A 20,071-nucleotide genomic window follows, 5' to 3' on the forward strand; every position below is an offset into this window, starting at 1 on the left:
CTTCGACGTCCGGGGGATGTCACTAATCTATACTTAATTTTCTGAAGATGAAGAATTTGTTTGTTTACACGTGCTAATCTCAGGAATTATGGTTTTGAATTGTTTCTGTGTTTTATAGTCTATCAACCGAGAAATTTTATCACGGAATATTAGATCACTTCAATTGTTTCGATGTAATCTATGATGTGTCTATGTGGGCAAAAACGCATTTAAAAGCCAGTATATATTAATATTTATAATATTTGAAAGAAAAAACTGATATGGAGTGATTGCTTACTAGATAGATATTCTGTACTAAATATCTTAAACTCCAGAGAAAAATGAGATGTAAGAAAGTAAAGTAAGAAAAAGTAAAGAAGAAGCAGCTCGCTAGTCGTATAATAAGAAATCAGTGTAAATTGACAAGTTTACAACTTTTTAAGTAAAGTAATAAATTCTATTGATTTATACATAAGTTCATTGTTAAAGTGATTGTGGTACAGTGATTGAGTGTGATTGTTACCGCGATGGTTGTGGGTTTAGTTTATTTTGGACTTTTACATATTCATTATTTTTTAAAATTTTATGCATAGAGTAGCTAGAGCCGCCGCTCGAGCCAATGCGTGTTGAGTAAAGGGTGTCTAACTCCGTTTTTACCTTGATCCTAGAGCGAGGAAATGAAAATAATAAATATTTAATTCCCCCGAGTGGGAAGAGATCCCACAACTGTCGCGTCAACAGTCACACGCTTATACCAGTCCTCCAGAACTCTACGCTGCACCTTGTCTTGTTACCGGGACGATTATTAAAAAATATTTCATTTATCCAAATGTGAATCGAATCTACAGTCAACTACTTAAAAAAATAGATTTTTTCTCAAATATTATTAACATGTCAAACAAACTTATAAGGCTTTGTGCGTTGTTGTAAAATTATTATTTATGCTAATTATACCTTTTAGCAAATTAATAAAATGTTTTTGTATTAATAACACCTTAGAGTAGTGTGTTTCATAGAAATGCTGTGAATCTAATATTTCTGTTTAGGACATTTCTGTTCCCACTTTCGTTCCCATTGAGTGCTTAGTGGCGGAACTCAACGCTGCGCTTGTTGTATGTCGTTTGTGTATCGAGACCTTGGGGCCACGACAGCGCACAAGTGTGGGATTGTTGAAGCCGCAGTTTTGCGTTCAGTTCCCACTTCGGGGAATGAAATATTTAATATTTTTATTTTCTCGCTCTGGTAACGAGCAGAACCGTGACATTGTGTTCTGCCATTAACCACACACGCAATGCCTCGAGAATGCGGTGGAAAATAGGGATCAGAAGTGTCTTAACGGGAACGGAGTGTTTAAACACAAGGTTTCTACGTCGTAGGCGCCGCCGTGGCGTTTATCTCCCATAAAGTAAGCAAATAGAACAAAGTGTTGAGACTCCTTTATCCACGTTAAGTCGAATTCAAGACAGTGTGAGTGGTGCGTCTCCTGAAATAGGAATCGAACCCACTACCAGTCTCGCTTCCAGTTACACGCTATGCCACTGCACTTAAACTATAAATATAATAACATATGTATTACTATTTTTTATTCCATGTTTGCCAGTTCTTGTCTTTATCGACGCCCACGACGCCATTTAAGTTTTTTACGTATAAGCCAGATATTATAGTAAAGTGCGCTCGTTGTAAATTGGTCCATTATATTAATTGCTTCCATGTCTCATGTCCATATCAAGACATGATGAGCATGTGATTTATTTGTTTACTTGTTATTTAAATTAGAGGCCACAGGCCAGTCGTGGCGCAGGGGAAAAAGCTTGTGTCACTTTAAGCGTGACAGGTTATGGGTTCGATCCGCACTCGAGGAAATGGATATATTTACTATTTTTGGTCTTCGCTCTGGTGTCGAGGTAAAGGACCTGTTAATTCTTCTGTAAAATGAGATTTTTCTTAATCTTTCCATCGAATTCTGGAGTCATTGCGTGTTGAGTGGCGGAACTCAACGACGCGCTTTGCCCCGACCATCTTTCTATAATTGAAGTTAACTAACAGGTATTTTAGAGCTTTCTAGTGCGTAACACTTGTTTTGATCACGTGTCGCACTAAAGGACTATTTCGGCACATATTTAGGGCTGTCTCTCATAAATAGTCTAAATTATCTATTGAAAGTTTTAATTAAACTATAACATTGCTTATATATGTCTAATACTACACAGAATATAATTTGAATTGTTTTTTATATAACAAGCAAATAGCCTTTGAGTATAAAGTTAAAAAAAGATTAATTTTATGAGTTTCTTCATACATTTTAAATTACTTAAAGAATACATGAAATCATTTGAGTAGAATTAACGCCCATGTCCACGTACCTGCATGAAGTTAGACCTCGTACTGATTGGACGTGGTTGTTAGTTCGGATCGCCCTTAAGGAAGAATATGAAGAAGTCATTCTTTCTTATTTACAGTGTCACGTGTACTTCTATTCCCTTCTTACTATCGAATTCTGGAGGCATTGCGTATTGATTGGTAAAACCTAACTTTGCGCTTTGCCTCGTTACCAGAGCAAGGAATTTGAAATATTAAATGTTTCACTTTCTAGAGTGGAAATCGAACCCACAATCTGTCGCGTTTATAGTGGCACGACCTGCGCCACGACTAATCAAAATCCCCCCTCAAATGGAAATTATTAATAAGATCTTGTCTTAATAACAATATTACAGACTATTCTCTTTTCTTCTATTCTATTTCTTCTATTTGTAAGAGCCAACCCTACACAATAGTTGCAAAACCATTAAGAATGTCGCCCACCAGCGCAACGTGGCCGGCGCGGCGTGGCGTGGTGGGCGGACGCGTGACGACTTAAACCGTACTTCACACTGTTGCTAATCATTTAGAATTCCATTGTACCTACAAGTGCTCTTTGCTAGTTAAACTATTTTGATGGTTTTAAAGTGTTTTATCGCAATTAACAAATAGAAATATTTTGATAATGTTTATGTATATTTATACTTAAATCCTTTAATAAGTCGCTTAATTTTAAGGGGTAATTTTTGTTAATAAAATTGTTACAAAACTGTTCTGGGGTGGGCACAGATCATCCGGCGCCCCATATTCCTACGCTCATGGATGCAACTAAAATCTACCTAAGATCTTTATTTTAATAGTCCCTACGCTTTAACAGGTATTTTTGGGGCATCCCAGCTAATTTGAATCACTCCAATAATAATTCAATCTACATATTTTTTTAGCTTTTCCCTGTATCCTGAACAAAACAAGCTAGGCAAAGGGAAATTTGGGAACCTAGTACCCACTTTCCACCGAATTTTTAGGGAGTGAGTTTCTGAGGAATTGAGTATTGAAAATCAACGCCGTTCTTTGCTTCATTATCAGAGCAAGAAAATGGAAATATTAAATATTTCATTTCCCAAGTGGAAATCGAACGTATAACCGTTGCTTTTACAGTCACATCCTTGTTACCCTGTACCACGACTAGCCTCGACACCGCTACATACTTGTACACCAGTATGTAACACTGTCTTAATTATATCAACGGGTCTTTCGAAACAATGTACCTACTACTACATATAAATAACAAAATTCGTCCTCTACACGTAAATCTCCTATTTTGGTTGTCGCGAAACGGTACTGTGCTATCTCCTTTTTGATATTTGTTTACTAGAGTTATGAGTTGCCTTGTATTTAATTATGTATTTATATGCAATTGTTTTTATAATCTTCATGCTCAAGCCACCCTTAGCAAGAAAGGCATAAGGAACTTGGGAACCTAGTGTTTAGATATCACTTGATATCACTTTCCTTATATTACACTTGTACTTTAATCTGCTTGTACAAAATAATTTCACATGTATTTGTCTTAAAGTAGGAGTATTTTTCCCTTATAGCAATGTAAAATGTGTGAGTCTACTGTCAAGACGTTTAATTCATCATTTCCTGGTCTATGTTAAGACATTGCATACTAAACCCTGCACTTTGTCCTACTAGACTCCAAAACCCCCTATTTGAAATTTGAACTGGTAACCATCACGAACAAATTCACGTCCCAAATACTCTACCATGGCCTCAATTCATTCTCAAATAAACTTTTTCACGGAAACCCGTGGGTGTTGCCATATTCGTTCACAATAATGGCACATAAAATTGCATAATTTACTTGTTTATTTCCTCTTTGAAGGTTGATCCTTGGTTTTTGAAGGGTACAAGATTCAAATTTATTAGGTAATGTAATTTAATTTAGGTGTTTTCCCGTTGGCCACGTCATTGACTTTGCTCTTTTTCCTTATATGGTGTTAGTTTCTGTGGAATGTTTGTATAATATTTATATATATAATATGATTTTATGTGGTGTTGAGTCCCGGCACTCAACTCAGTGTGTAATTATGTGGAGAACGGAATGTCTAAGCACTAGGTTTTCTCAATCTACCATCTATAAAATGCATTTTTTTTGGCTTCACACTGTAGGTATTCCTACAACAGGGTAGGCGGGTTATTTAACGTTGTGATACTGTTCCTGAAGCATCACCCCACTCTCGAGACATTATCAAGTGGCGGAACTTAACGCCGCACTTTACTTTCTTATCTGCGCGCTACTAAAAATATTTCATCCCCCTGAGTGGGAATCGCACCCACAACCATCGTGTTCCACCAGTCACCACTGCGTCACGACAGCTTCAAATGGCCTTACATATATTATGGAAAAAACAATTACTGATTAATTTATTAAGAACAACTTAATCACTATTGATTGACGTAATTTAATGATTTCATGGCTATTTTATGTTTTGAAATTCATATAAATATTTTGCGAACATTTCTATAGAAATGTTTTGAGATCATTGTCACCTCACCTATGACATAAGCTGATGAGTGTAGCCCGAAGGTTATTGGTTCAATTCCTATAAAAGGTAATTGTTTGTTATATTTTTGTTTTAATGACAGCAATATTTTTCGATTTAAAATAGAGTCAAACTGCATTGTGAGTATTATATTTTTTTAGCCTGGTGGAAATTAAAAATTAGCACCATTTAATTATGTCATTTGTCCGTCTGTTTATATTTATTTGTGGCAATTCTTACAAAATAAGATATAGAAAAATATATTGAAAAAAAATTTAAACCTAAAGCCATTAAAAATATTAAGCAACAGAGCCATGGTCGTCAGTTCACATATTGTGAAACAGATTCTAAGATAAAATCTAAATACTAATATGCTATTACAAAATTCGCAATTGCCAAGATGCCAAATAAGTTAAGAGGTGCGGTCCAAGATCACGACCTACGGTTTTAAGTTATGTTCATTAAAAAAAAAACAATTTCACGCTCTATCCCGTTTATAACAGGAAAGGCAGAGGGGAAGCTAAGTTGTTAGGACACTCCGTTCCTGCCCGCACACACCGCCCAATTTTTAAGACATTGCTTGTTGAGTGACGAAACTTAACGTAAAATAATTAAATCACCTGAGTTGGAATCGAATGCAAAACCGATGCGTTCATAGTCAATAGCTGTGCCGCTGTGCCATGGCGGCTTCGCACATACTAAATTATAACTATAATAAAACAAATGTAGAACTACTATAGAGATAAAATATTTAAAAAGTGTCGGTTAAATCGTTTTAGGGGATGATTTCTGCTACCCTTAAGAATACTTGTACTAAGCCTTTCTTTTGTTCCTCCCTTTTGTATGTAGGGTTGGTTGAGGGTGTCTAAAGAGATGAAAGATACAATGTTAAGAACGTTAGGCTTTGTAAATCTTTATCTGAAACTATATCATTTAGAATATGGTGAAATACAATTATTTAGTAAATGCGCGGCGTTGAGTTCCACCACTCTTGGGGCTTCTTGAAATTGGCGGAAAGTGTAGAATGGAAGTGTCTTAATGTGGGAATGAGGTGCCTTAACACTAGGTTCCCAAGTTCCCTCTACCTACCTACAACGGCGAGGTAAAAAAATGATTTGCCTTTCTTTTTAACTTGTCAGATAAATTATTTACGCATATATCAGAGAGGCAGAGGGAACGTAGTGTCAAAACACTTCTTTGTCAACGCACTGCATTGTGAGTTGAGTGGTATTGGAATTTTACGCCGACGTCGTTGGTGGGTTCGAGTCCAAGTAGGAGGAAATAAGTGTTTTCATTAACTCTCTGTGTTAATAGGGCAAAGCGCAGCGTAGTGTTCGACCACTTAAGACGCAACCTATCGAAAATTAGATACTGCGTGGGGAAGGGAGTGTCTCAACACAAGGTTCCCTCTGCCTACCCAGTTAAGAAGCTAGATTATGAAGCTAAAAAAATCTATTACATGAATATCCGGAACTCTATATGTTTACCTGTTTATTATGAAATGTGTCACAAAAAATGGCAATTTACGGTAAATGAATGGATTGCGACATAACTTACATACACAATGGCCATTCTTCGCTAAGCCCATTTTTTGTGTTCACATTCTAACATATGTACTCGTATATGTTTGTTTTAATTGAGAATGATTGTGGAAAAGGACAATGGAATAAAAAATATTGTAACATTTGCCATTGTAGCCTAGTTGTTGTATTTACGTGATGGTAGTAAGTTCTGACTTCTGAATTTACTAAGGAAGTAGTTAGACATATCACTAGCCTAGCTAGCAGGTTCTTGAGATGCCCAATTTGTGTGTTACTCTTCAAATCCTCGGCATCAAATCAGCTTTAGATTGATGATGTATTCCGTACACAACAGGGTACGGAATACATCATCAATCGCGTTACAGTTACACCTATTCCTAGTTATTTATAATTATTTGCTCAATGAAAGCCGCGTTTAGTTTAATAACTATAATTATAATATAATTAGCTATCATTATCTGTGGAATGCGACTAGAACGTATGTCACTAAGGCTATAGGATGTAAGGTTAGGTACCAAAGGTGTAGGTCAGGTACTGAGGGGTGCCGGGGACTTTTTAGTTTTAATTTTACTAGTGAATCTAGTGTCTAGACTCTCTGATCTTTAGTTCTGCCCGAGTTTGAGTGTTGTTTTGTATAATGAGCGGCGGCTAACACTGCAAATTTTAGTGTAGGTATAAGAGATTTAGTGATATGAGGATTTAGTTTCATAATATCTGTCTATGCTCTTGATATAGGATTAGCCTAATAATATTAAGGATATATTTATGTACATTTTTGGTATTTTTAAAGTGTGGAAACACTTAGGAAACAAAAAACATTTCATTGTATATTTTTATTTACCCAATGAAGTAAGACCAAGCCTGATTCCCAATGATTGCCAATTTCACCCACGCGGAGAGAGGGTCTAGTATATGTCTATTCCTAATAAAATGTATCTATAGGAGTTTTCTTAACATATGTAACATTTTATAAGCAATCTAAAATTTTGGTAACCCTAAATAAAGAGCAAACCGGTAGCCACGACATCCGCACAAGGACGGTGAATCATCTGAAAGGTATCTAAGTAATTGAAATAAGCGAATGTGTTTTGCAGATATATGCACATACATACATACATACAGTAAAAATTATACCTGCATTTAGCAGGGTAGGGAACGTAGTGTTAAGACACTCCGTTTTCCATGCACCTCACAATTTTTAAAATATAACGTGTTGAGTGGCGGAAGTCAACGTTTTGCCTAAAAGGGCGTCAAATTATTAATAACTTGTATTTAACAATCACTGCGAATTAGGACCGAACCCAGAACCTTCGTGTTAGCTTAACAGTCAGGCCCTGTACCATTGCACCACTACTGTCTCAATAACGGCAACATTTTTCGTTTTGATTGGCGGAATTCAACGCCGCGCCTGGTCTTGTCATAGGGTGGAAATGAAAATAGTTGATAGTCTATCGTCTTTATATTTAGAATATAAGCAAATAATTTGTATAATTATAAATATAAAATAATGAAACATTGTTATTTAGTAACAACCGCCATGTTATCTACTGGCGGCGCCAGTGTCTGGAATTTACGTATTTTATAATAATAAATAACTTCTGTATATTTATGAATTATGGTATACTAGCTTAACCGAGATATAAGTAGTTTTTTTGTAGCTTTAAGCAGTATTCCGCATATAGCAGGGTAGACAGAAGGAACCTGGGAACCTAATGTTCAAATACTTCGTTCCCACTACGACTTTCTCACTTCCGAATTGCCGAATTCTGTTGCGTTTACAGTCGCACGCTTAGGTATACCCCTCTACAGCGTGAAGCTAAAAAAATTTAAATATATAATTCTTTATAATCATCAAGTAAGGGAAACCTGGATATTAAATTATAATTAATTTTATTTATAGTATGTAAAGTTGATAACATTTTAACACAATGACCTTTGTTGTGTCTACAAATAATACTAATTTAGTTAAGTAATTGACGCTAGCGTCCTTATAAAACGGTGATTGTGGGTTTGAAATCCATTCAAAAGTAATTTTTCTTCAGATATTACATAACGAGTTAAAAGCGTGGCGTTGAGTTCTGCTACTTAACACGCATTGCTTCCACAATTCTGCAGGCATTTCAATGGTATTGGAAATGTCTTAATCGGAACGGAGTGTTAACGCTAGGTTCCCATTTCTTTCTGCCTACCCAACTACGTGCAGGATGTAGCGTGAAGCTAAAAAGATATCTGATCTGATATCTTATTGTTCTCCACTGTCCACCCGATTTTTAAACATTGCGTGTTGGGTGGCGGAACTTAACCCCGCACTTGTGCCACTTGCATGACCAGACAGAGCGAAGAAATGAAAATTCAAATTCATTCCCCCGACTAGGAATACTTCAATATTCTACAATAAAATCACTCTGTGAATATTACAGTGAAATAATATTTTAACACAAGGTAAACTCGTTAAAAGTCCCCCAAAGTTATTTTAAAGTTTTAATGTCTAGGGATTTACAAAGACAATTTGATATAACAATAAAACTCTCCCTTATATAATTGAGGCTGACTTAACGGGACGGTCGTAGCTTCGATTTCCACTCGAGGGAATTATTTTAATTTTAATTTTTTATTTCATTGTTCTGATAACAAGACAAGCGCGACGTTTACTTTCGACAGTCAATACACAATGTCTCTAAAATTGAGGAATATTTGTATTATATTGTTTCCTAATATTAGAATACATCGTATAATTTATTATGAAGCTACGTAGAAATTCTTACACACTTCTTATCAACTTCTATTAAAACTCATTTAATACTTAATGAAACTAAGTTCTAAAAACTCTCCAAATTATTCATAGAAATTATAATTTGTATGACCGTGTCCGTTCCCATTAAGACACTTCCACTATCCGCCGAATTCTTAAAATATTAAATATTTCTTTCCCCGAATGGGAATCAAACTCACAACCAACGCTTTTCTACTTGCGCCACGTTTGGGCTCAATGTATGTTCATATAATATTATCAAGAAAAAGAAGTGTATTAATTGGGTCCCTAGACTTTACACTCGGGAAGTATAATCAGTTAAGTTAACGAATATCGCAGACGCCTGGCAATACCGACGTCGCTTTGTCACTAATAACACTAGGGTTGTATACGTTTGAAATAATGAAAACCCTTCAAATGCGATAGTCGTGGATTCACTTATATTATTTGCAAGTTAAATATTATAAAATTGAAGAATTTGTTTGGTTGAGCGCAGTTAACAAAATAACGATGCTGAAATTCAATAAATTATGTCTTTAATATAGGGCGGAGAGTAGAGAACGGAGAGTGTAGAGTGTTGTACAGTAAAAAGGGTGAAGTTGGAAAAACATTTTTTTTTTAATCAGCTATACTATACCTTCGTGCATTGCTATATGTAAAACATACATATATTTAGTTTCATTTTTTTTTTCACATATTAAAATTATTTAACACTATATACAAATTATATCATGTGTAAAACATGCAGTAAACTTGACTTTCAACCTCTTGAGGGTTGTGTTTTAAAAATATTTATATATAATTAAAAATATCACAACCCTAAATAAGTCAAGCTGGGGGAGCTTTAGAACATGTGTGCGCACGTGTGCTTATTTAGAGACGAGAGTGGTCAAATCAAATTAGACTCTACAATTTTATAAATAAGATTCAAATTAATGGTGTTATTTAAATTTTATTACATTAAATAGTCAAGTAATTCTAAGCTTTATTTGGTTTAAATTAAAGTTCAAAGTTAACTGCGTTGATTGAGATGAAAATAGTAAAGCATTTTATTTTAATACAGTTTGTAAGCTTCCATTCATTTCTTTCAAGTTAATGTTTATAATTTGTATTTATTTGTGCTCGCAATAAAAAGGGGTGTAAATAATGACGCGACGGTGGTCTTTGGTTCGATTTTTCGTAGAAGTTTTACTAAAATATCTATAGAAGGAACGCGGCGTTGAGTTCCGTCTCTTGACACGCAGTGCCTCAGCATTCGGGGAAAAGTGGGGAACGGAAGTGTCTTATTGGGAACGGTGTTTCTTAATACTAGGTCCAGGTTCCTCCTGCCTACACTGGTATGTGCAGGATTCAATGTGAAGCTAGGAAAAAATAACGAGGTTCATATAGCGAGTGGTACAATCGCGTGACTGAGATGCGACGGTTGTAGATTCGATTCCCAGTCGGGTCAGTGTAGGAGAACAATTAGAATTACTCGAAATTCGAAAGAGAACGGACAAAACGAAATTTCATAGTTATACTAAGAATAATAATAGATCCACCCTAAATATCACAAAATTACAGTGTTTATATTTCAAGTGTTATCACTTCCGTTATCGGTTATATGCGATTGAGATCAGGGCCGAGAGGTTCTGGGTTCGAATCTGATAGCGTTATCAATGTTGATAATTTCAAATGTTTTGTTTACAAATAGGCTGGATGTGTTATACATTACTATTCTGTGCTTAAAATTTATAAAACTCGGTCAAGCGTGAGTCGGTTCCGCCCTACATACAATTGTTGGAGGGAGGTAATGGAAATAATATAAATGTAATGTTTTCTCCGATTGGTAATCGAATTCACAACCGCCGTCTTTAAAGTCAGACGGGGTCCCACTGTGCCATGACGGTAAATATTTACTGTATATGTATACTCATATTGCATTTTGAACTGAATATTTAAATAATTAGTAATGTTTAAAACTTTATTTACCTATACTATTATTTTATTGTTTCAGGTAAGCAGGAGTGTGGAGTGGTGGAGGCCAAAAATAAGAAAACGAATGAATCCAATATCATTTCTTATAAGATTTGACCGTAGGTACAGTATGTTATAGTTATATTTATATATAGTTGTATAGTGTAAGCATATAACTTCTCATTTTCAGCCAAATTTTTTGACTTTGATTTTGACTCGTCACATGGACTATGCAAAACAAAAATTAAAATTCCAACTGGTAGTTCCTGAGATTAGCGCTTTCAACCAAACAAACACTCCAGACGTACAATACATAATAGTATAGATGACATAATGTTTGTCAAATAAATATATAGATATAAATGTAGGTTAAAAGTAGGTCGCTGTTATCTGATAAGAAAGAGGAGTCAACGACACACTGATAACAGTGTGTACTTGCGTTTAACCACGACTGTATATTGGCGACAGTGTCTGTCTGTGGACGCGATGGGTACAGGTTCGATCGAATTCATATGAGAGGAATTATATTTTAAGTATTTTAATTTTACCATTCTGGTAGACAAAGCGTTAAGTTGCGTTTTCGCAAAATTAAAAAAAAAATATGGCCATTTATGTCTTCGCTGTAGAAATCAAATTTTGCCTCTGCCTATTCTGCTACCCCAAAAATAATATTTTTAAATTAGCCAGAAAGTAAAAAAATCGGAGTGTTTTAACACTATTCTCTCCTCACATACCCTATTACACGCAGGAAATGCGTCAACATAAAAAAACAATCCAAATACCAATACCACTTAACCCCAAAAGGGGATCGTAAAAAAAGTATATAAAAACTGACATCCTTATAAAGATGTACTGTATCCTAACAACTTATATCCGGTACAAAGTTTATAGTATCGAATGTCTATCAGTTCATTGGTAGTTTTTTTATTCTGGTGTAAATTTTAGGTCACAAGTTCATTCCCGTTCATTGCTAATATGAGTGGCCCGTCGTGGCGCAGGGGTAGAAGCGAGTGACTGTTAACTCAGCAAGTTGTGGATTCAATTCCCACTTGAAAAAAAGAAAAAAAATCATTTCTTCGCTTTGGCGTCAAGGCAAAGCGCGGCGTTCAGGTCTGCTGATACAGCGGCCGTAGATGTAGTGAGACAGCGTATGCCTTAACGCTATTAAATCCCATCCACACTCCGAGGGAAATATAATAATTAAATTATTTTAATTTCATTTTCTCTAGTAAGAATAATCGCGGCGTTAAATTTCGCCAGAAGTCTGCGTGATTTAATTGCGTCACTCGATGTAAAAAAATTGAAATAACAAACTAAAACAATAACTATGTTGTCCTACAATTTGTAAATGTTATATATAAATGATGTGTTGATAGATACGTCGCGCCGCGTCTGTCTGTTCGTATCGTCTGCCATAACAACCATACAAAAAAATATGTTTATGTACTTAGGATTTTTTTCATAGGTAATACTTAAAATTAAACAGTAAATACTATTGGAAGATTAATTTATTTTAGCTTCACTATCAACAGATGGAACTAAGTGTTAAGACACTCCGTCCCCATTATGATATTTTTGTTCCCCACTTTCCGCCGAATTCTGGAAGCATTGCGTGTGGAGTAGCAGAACTTAGCGCTGTAGTTTGCCACTGCCAGAGCAAGGCCCGTACTGCCTCGAATATTCGGCGGAAAGTGGGGAACGGAGTGTTTTCACACTATGTGCTTTATGTGTAAATCTTTATAAGAGGTTAACTTTAACCAAATACTCGGTCTGGTTCGTTATCGAAGCTTAAATTCCTCTTTCTTAACATAGTATATTTATAACATTAGTTATAGAAATATGTAGTCGTTGACAATGACCACATAATTGGGTCACTGGTTCAAACTCGCGTAGTATAATCGATAATCGTGTCTAGGTTGGCAGTAAAGTTTTACATATTTTTAATTATAGCACCTGCTTGTTTTTTCGATAATATAATACACATTTGCTTATTTATGTTGAGGCAGGAGCAAAAGGGCGTTCGATTCCCACTCGGAAGAATTTATTTAATATTTCATTTTCTCACTCTGGCACGAGGCAAAACGCAGCGTTAGGTTCCGCCTCCAACACACAATGCAATCTCGAAAAGTCCACGAAGAAAGAAAATTAGAGTATTTTAACACTACATTTCCTCTAACGGTATTTCTTAACGGGAAAACGCGTGAAGCTCCTCATATCCATATCCAGGATCTAAAGTAGGTATTAGATAGTCAATTTAAGCAGAGAACCAAGAATACTATTAGGCCTAAGGATTAACTGTATTTCGGCCTTGTAACGGTTGTAAGTGCAAATTTATATGTAAATGTTGCTAACAATTGTCGCTAGCTGTTGCTTGGTTTTGACTGGTAGTTGCTAAATTTGTTATGGAAAGCTTATTTTATGAAATTAGCACTGCTTCTAAGTATTTTAGCTTGGTAGGCTAACGGAACCTGGGAACTTAGGGTTAAGAGATTCCGTTTCCGTTAAGACAGATCCGTTCTCCATTTTCGGCGTAGTTCTGGTGACATGGCGAATTGAATAGGAAGAAGATACTCCATCTTAACACTAAGTTCCCAGCCTACCTTGCTATTTGCACGATACTGCGGTGTAAAAATATTAAATAAAAGAATTCAGTCGTGTTTACAATCACACGCTTCTTGAAACCTTATACATATTTATATTTAAAATATCTAGACATAGAATAAAGACGTTCTAGTCTAGACTGAGCCTGCCTTCAGAATATCAAGTTAGTCTCAAATATTGTAACTTGAGTCGTCACTCTAAATGCGGTTTAATTACATGAGGGATCGTTGCCCTTTCGGCGCCACCTCTATCTGTACTGGATTCTTGCCAAATATACATGTGGGCATTTAAATTAGTAATTAAATGTGCTCCTAGTATAGAGAACGGAGAGATTTGACACTATGTTCTCGTAGTATAAAGGGGAAGCTGAAAATGTAAAAATATTGTTTTTTTAAACATTTTAATTTATAGCGAAAACCTGTAGTGCTTACGTGCCAATAACCGATGAAAATAATTTAACCATAATTCTTACGCTTAAATTGTCCCTTTAAACCCATTTAAAATCCCGTTTACGGGCTAATGACAACGGAACATTTAGTAAATATAAAATAATATACTCTAATACTTAGAAATGCTCCATTTTAGCATATACTAAAATGTCATTTTCGAAGTGCAATACATTTGCATAGGTACTGTCTGCATTTCATTTGGTTACGTGACGACTTTAATTTTGGAGAGTAATGGAAAAAGACTTGTATTGAAAAATAGTTTAAAATAATTTTTAAAATCTTTATATTTTCATCTTTTTTGGCTGGAATGCTACATATTCTACATGTAGTGGGACAGGCAAAGATAACCTGGAAAACTAGTGTCATAAGCGTAGGAATAAGGGAGGGTGGTCCGTTCCGAACCCAGAATAGCCCAGTGTAGCCCCCCTAAATTTTACTAACAAAAAGTTTGCCTAATTTCCGCTCTTTACAACCACTAAGCTACAAGTACATGTAAAATAATGTTAAATACAATAACTTCACAAAAAATCACCCACTTGTTAAGTTTCAAAACTACTAAATCAATATTATTTTCATGAAAGAAAGCATTCGCAATGAAACGTTGGAAATTTCTGTAGAAATGAGTCAGTGGTGGGCGGCGACGTGACACGCGCCGTGAAATATTCACTCGGGGAATTACTATGGAAGGTTTTCTCGTACAGACGAAAATAATTTTTATGTAGTATTTTAATTATTTTAGCTTCACGCTGTATCTCGCATATAGCAGGAAAAACTGAGGGAACCTGGGAACCTAGTGTTAAGACGGACTATTAAGACACTTCCGCCGAATTCTGGAGCTATTGCGTTGAGTAGTAGAGGAACACTTCGCTTTGGCCTTTCGCCATTTTGACGTTTTCGCCTTTTTTTAAGAAGCGGGATAGTAATGATACACTAACAATTTTTTATCACTCACTAAAAAATCTTTAAAAAAAAACCAAAAAACACTATGGTAGTGACCAATACACAACACTATTTCCGCTATGAGTCACGTCACGAAAGCTCCATACAAAAATAACCAACTTCGATCGATGTATGTATGTACGTTCGTCCTTCTAATAATTGCTGGGTAAATCACTTTTGATAATTGCCTGCCCATTTTAGTACGGCTGTGTCGGTTTTGGTTAAATTTATTTTATAATAAAGACGTGAGGCCAGTCGTGGCGCAGAGGAACAGAGATGTGACTGTAAAGCGACGATTGTGGGTTCGATACCCACTAGAGAAAATGAAGTATTCTTTATTAATATTTTAATTTCTTCGCTCTGGCACCAACATGGCAAAGCCCGGCGTTGAGTTCCGCCACTCAACGCGCAATGCCTCCAGAATTCGATGTAAACTGGGGAGTTTATTAATGAGAATGGAATGTCTTAACACTAGATTGACAGGTTCTCTCTACCCTACCAAGCGGGAGACAAAGTAAACCTAAAAAAAATATATAAGTAAGATCTAATTAATATTATATTTTTCATAGTAAGGGCGTTTAGTGAACCGGCATCAAGCTTCCGCATTAGTCACTCTGAAAGCTCCGTAATAACGTGTAACCGCTGGTAGCTCTTTGAACTGAAGATTCTATGGAATTGCTTATTTGGTTAATATTATGCTTTTGAGGATATGCGTCTCTTGTTTAATCTAGAAATTTTGTTTATTTTTTTAATTTTCACGTTCTATCCCGCATATTATAGGGTACTTAGTGGGAACCTAGTGTTAAGATGCTCCGTTGCTCACGCACCATAAAATTTTCGACACTTGTTATCAGAGCGAGGAATAATAAATCGTGAATGGGGTAGAGTTATTTAAATTTTTATCACCCTGGTGGGATTGGAAACCACGACCGTTGCGTTTACAGTCTCCCGCTGTGCTGTTGAGCCAGATCGTGTCGAGAGAAATGAAAATATGAAATATTTTCGAACCCACGACCTGTCGCTTTCTCAGTCACACGCTTGTGCCCCTGCGCTACGACTGGCTTCAATTCAGTTTATATTGATACGAGTATACTATAAAGTAACTGATAACTTATCAGGGCATTTAATATAACTTGACTAAATACTCGTACTTATACATAAATATGCATATATCAGTGTCAAAGCTAAAAATAAACTCATTTTGATTAGATTTTATCTTTATTGTAAATTAATTGAATTTGATAACTATATGCTTGAAGTATATTTCATGTTTTTGTTTGGTAAGGGTGTTTGGTAACACCCAGTGATGCGACACTCTCTTTTTCACATTCAACTTTAATTAACATCTTAATGTAGCCTTTATCTAATAAAATATTATTTAAAAAACCGTTTTAGGATTTTTTTCGATTTTCATAGTATATTGTATTTTTCAAATTCAAATTCAAATTCAAAATATTCTTTATTCAAATAAACTTTATAAGCACTTTTGAATCGTCGAATGTACATGTCAACAAAAAGCTACCACCGGTTCGGAAGGCAGTTCTGCCGAGAAGAGCCGGCAAGAAACTCAACAGTTGCTCTTTTTAAAGTCAATGGTATACTCATATTTTACTATTACATTAGCTGGCAGCTGTCCTGCCTGACATTCAATAGACATTAATTCCATACATGCTTATCCTCTAAATATTTTACAAATCAATTCCTTGTCTGGCAACCTAGTGTTAAGACACTTTGTTTCCCATTAAGACCCTCTGTACCTAATACGGTCAAGAGTTATTTGGTACATTTAAAATGTGTCATGACTAATTTCTTATTTCTATTTGACTATTTGACACACGTGCAAAACCAATGGTAAAAGCTAGTGATGTCCAAACAAAAAAAAACCAAATAAACATATTTCAGAGAGGAAAAAACTTTAAAATAATGATTGATTGACGATAATAGGATAAGTATTTTATATATAAAAAAATAATGTCCGATTATAAACTTGTCTCTCCGAATAAAATAACAATTATTTAAGCGGGTTCGTTCACACCACCGGCACCGGTAGACCCTGAATGTCTTAAAATATGTGTTGTTTCAATATCATATACTACAATGTATGTTAAGTTTTATATAAAATATTTCTTTTTTCAGTTTCACTCTGTATCCTATATATGGCAGGGAGGGTAGGGTCTAGTGTCAAGATACTCCACCCTCCACTTTAGATTCAATTTTCGAAAATGTTAGTTGGGCGGCAAAACTGAACGCTGCACTTTGTCTCACCAAAATGCGATGACGTAAAATCGTTATCATAATAAGTAGGAATCGAACCAAAACCATTGCTTTTATAGTCAGCTTCTTCCCCCTGAGCCATGTTGGGCTTTTATTTTATTTCTGTAATGTATTTTGAAGGCGGCATTAGTAGGATAATTTTTATTAGGTAGAGGAGGGAATCGTTAATACCCATTTCAAGTCCTAGACACCCCGCTGACCTGAAGCATAGTGAATCCAAGTATTTATTTTAATGGGATTCGAACCCACAATCTGTCCTATTTACAATCCCACGCTTGTGCTACTATCCCGACTGTTCTCAAAAAGTAATTACTTCTCATATTATGTAGAATTGTCTAGAAATTAAGAAACAATAACCAACTGACTAAAAGTAAAATCTAATAAAAAAACCTACTATCAACAATAATTATCAACTTTTACTATTGTGCAGTAGAAATCATGATTTACGTGAGAAATTATAGAAGCTACATATAAGTAATTGTTTAACAAGATGATAACTTAAGTGACTTTCTAAGTTTTAGTAACATTGTAATGTAATTTCGATTCGAGGGCTTTATTGCAAGTAGGAAACGTAGTGTCTTAACACTAGGTTCACTCTGCTTACGTATGTGGAATACAGCATGAAAGGATTATTTACTAAGTAACTTTAAGTCTACCTTTTTTTATTTTCTTTAAAATAATGAAAAAAATAATAATAATACCGTTATAATATTCTAATCAAAACAATAAAAATGTAGAGTTTATAGCATTTGCATTATTATTTTGGGAAAACGAGTTTTAGAAGTGACCTTGGGGTGTTTTTATCTCCAATATCTACCTGAGTTGGCTTTAAAATATACAGCCTCCTGCCTTTTTTATAACATAAGCACCCCACCTGGCTTTGTTCGGATGGTAATAAAAGTTTTAATAAAAATCGTTTAGCGCGGCGTTCCATTTTGCTACTTAACATGAAATGCCCTGTTAAATGTTTTAACACTGTTAAATGCGGGAAACAGCGTGAAACAAAAAGAAACCAATCGTGTAAATCGTATTGATAACCAAAAAATGCTATACGCGGGTTTCATCAAAATCTGTTTAGCGAGTCGGTCAATCAGTATTAAATTGATTGCCTCAATTCCATTTCATTCAAGTTTGTCATTTACAATAACTTTACTACAGCAAGTAGTTTAGTCTTCGTATTTAAATTACTTAATATACAATTTGGATATCCGCTTAGTTTTACAAGAGTAAGCATAATACGAAACGTTGCAGTTTCTTAGTGTAGAGAAGAAAGTAACAAACGGTATAACGTGTCAGAAATTCTAAATATTGCATGTTGAGTGGCGAAACTCAACGCCGAAAATGCGGAAAGTGGCAAATGGATCTTACTGACAAATTCCCCCTGTGTGACCTGCTATGTGCAGGATACGGCATGAAGCAAAAAAAAATGTTCTAAGTATTTAGAATTTAGTGTTAAAAAACTTATATTATAAGGCAAAATATGTAATATAAGTATGTAATATAAGTAAGTAAATCCGTATGTTTTTTTCAATAACTACCCTGCAGGATTAACTTCAAAATCCACACATAAAATAATACTAAAAACTCTGGTTTAGTGTAACTAATGAAAAATTTAATCCTCTCTACATTTGCATGCAGTAGATTTACTGCATTGATTTTGATAGAACATTCATTTTGGGACAATGTATTGCAAGTATTATACTCATCCAGGTACAAATGTTTTAGACAATACCAAAGAAGCCGTCATGGCGCAGTGGCACTATGTTTCATTTCCTCGCTCTAGTAACAAGACGAAACGCGGCGTTAAATTCCGTCACTACACTCGAAATTTGGTCTGAATGTGGATAACTGCCTTAACACTAAGCCCCAGAGAGGACAAATCCAAGCAAATAGCAGGATAAGCATATTTGCATATTCAAAATGACACCATTTAATTTAATGATACAAAAATAAGTTTTTAAAAAAAAATGAGATACATCTCAAAATTGCATATTTCAAGGCCAGCTGCGCATACGCATCGAAGTACGATACGAGCTCTACAATTCAAGTCAGTCTTAGCTTAGCGCCCGCGTCGGTCGCACGTGCCCGCGCTTATAGAGTTAAATAAAACAAAGTTTTTCATTTAATTTTTCTGTGAGTCGGTCTTTACTTTGTGTTGTGTTTGTGTTTTTTGTGCATAAAAAAGATTCTTTTTATTTTGAGGTATGTGTTTTTTTATTTAATTTTTTATATTCATTTATTTATTATTTTTAATGTAACTAAGTAAACATATTATTAGTATCGTAATATTTCATTGTATATAGTAATAAACGTTGAATGTAATATTTATTATTTATTGTTTTAACTTAGAAATAATAAATTTATATCTTATAGAATTATAATTTGTTTTTTTTATACATTGTAATTGAATTAAAATATACTTTTTTCTTTAACTTTATGTTGTTTATTTTACTAAAATGGAAATATACGATTATTTTTTGAACATTTTAAATCTTTTATTTTTTTTGGAATAATTTTGTAAATTTTACTTCTATTAATAGATTTTTATTTATCGAATAACATGATAAGAAATAATAACTAATAAGGAAATAATAGAAAAGTATAGAATTCCTTCATTTTTAAATCAGAAAATTGATAAAAAGCTATAAAAAATGAAATTAAATTCAAATATTTACTTAAAACAGTCATATAAAATGTGATTCTCAAAAAAAACTGCGTATTATATATGTATTT

At 34.7% G+C, this 20,071-nt stretch overlaps 1 protein-coding gene across 2 annotated transcripts in view; it reads left to right on the plus strand.

Moving 5' to 3' along the window:
- The window catches only part of pigs (GAS2-like protein pickled eggs), a 96,065-nt gene that overhangs the window by 20,106 nt on the left and 55,888 nt on the right, over window positions 1-20,071 (plus strand). Inside the window, exon 1 of one of the 2 annotated variants that reach the window (XM_085203364.1) lies at window positions 19,381-19,540. The exons of the other annotated variant lie outside the window; for it this stretch is intronic. The gene's annotated coding sequence lies outside the window, so the exon portion shown is untranslated. Of the gene's footprint in view, window positions 1-19,380; window positions 19,541-20,071 lie in introns of those variants that run through there. 2 annotated transcript variants of the gene reach the window in all.

This window comes from Heliconius melpomene, chromosome 2 (assembly GCF_056956725.1).
Source record: "Heliconius melpomene rosina isolate 202511_hmr_F chromosome 2, ASM5695672v1, whole genome shotgun sequence".
Lineage (NCBI taxonomy): Eukaryota > Metazoa > Arthropoda > Insecta > Lepidoptera > Nymphalidae > Heliconius > Heliconius melpomene.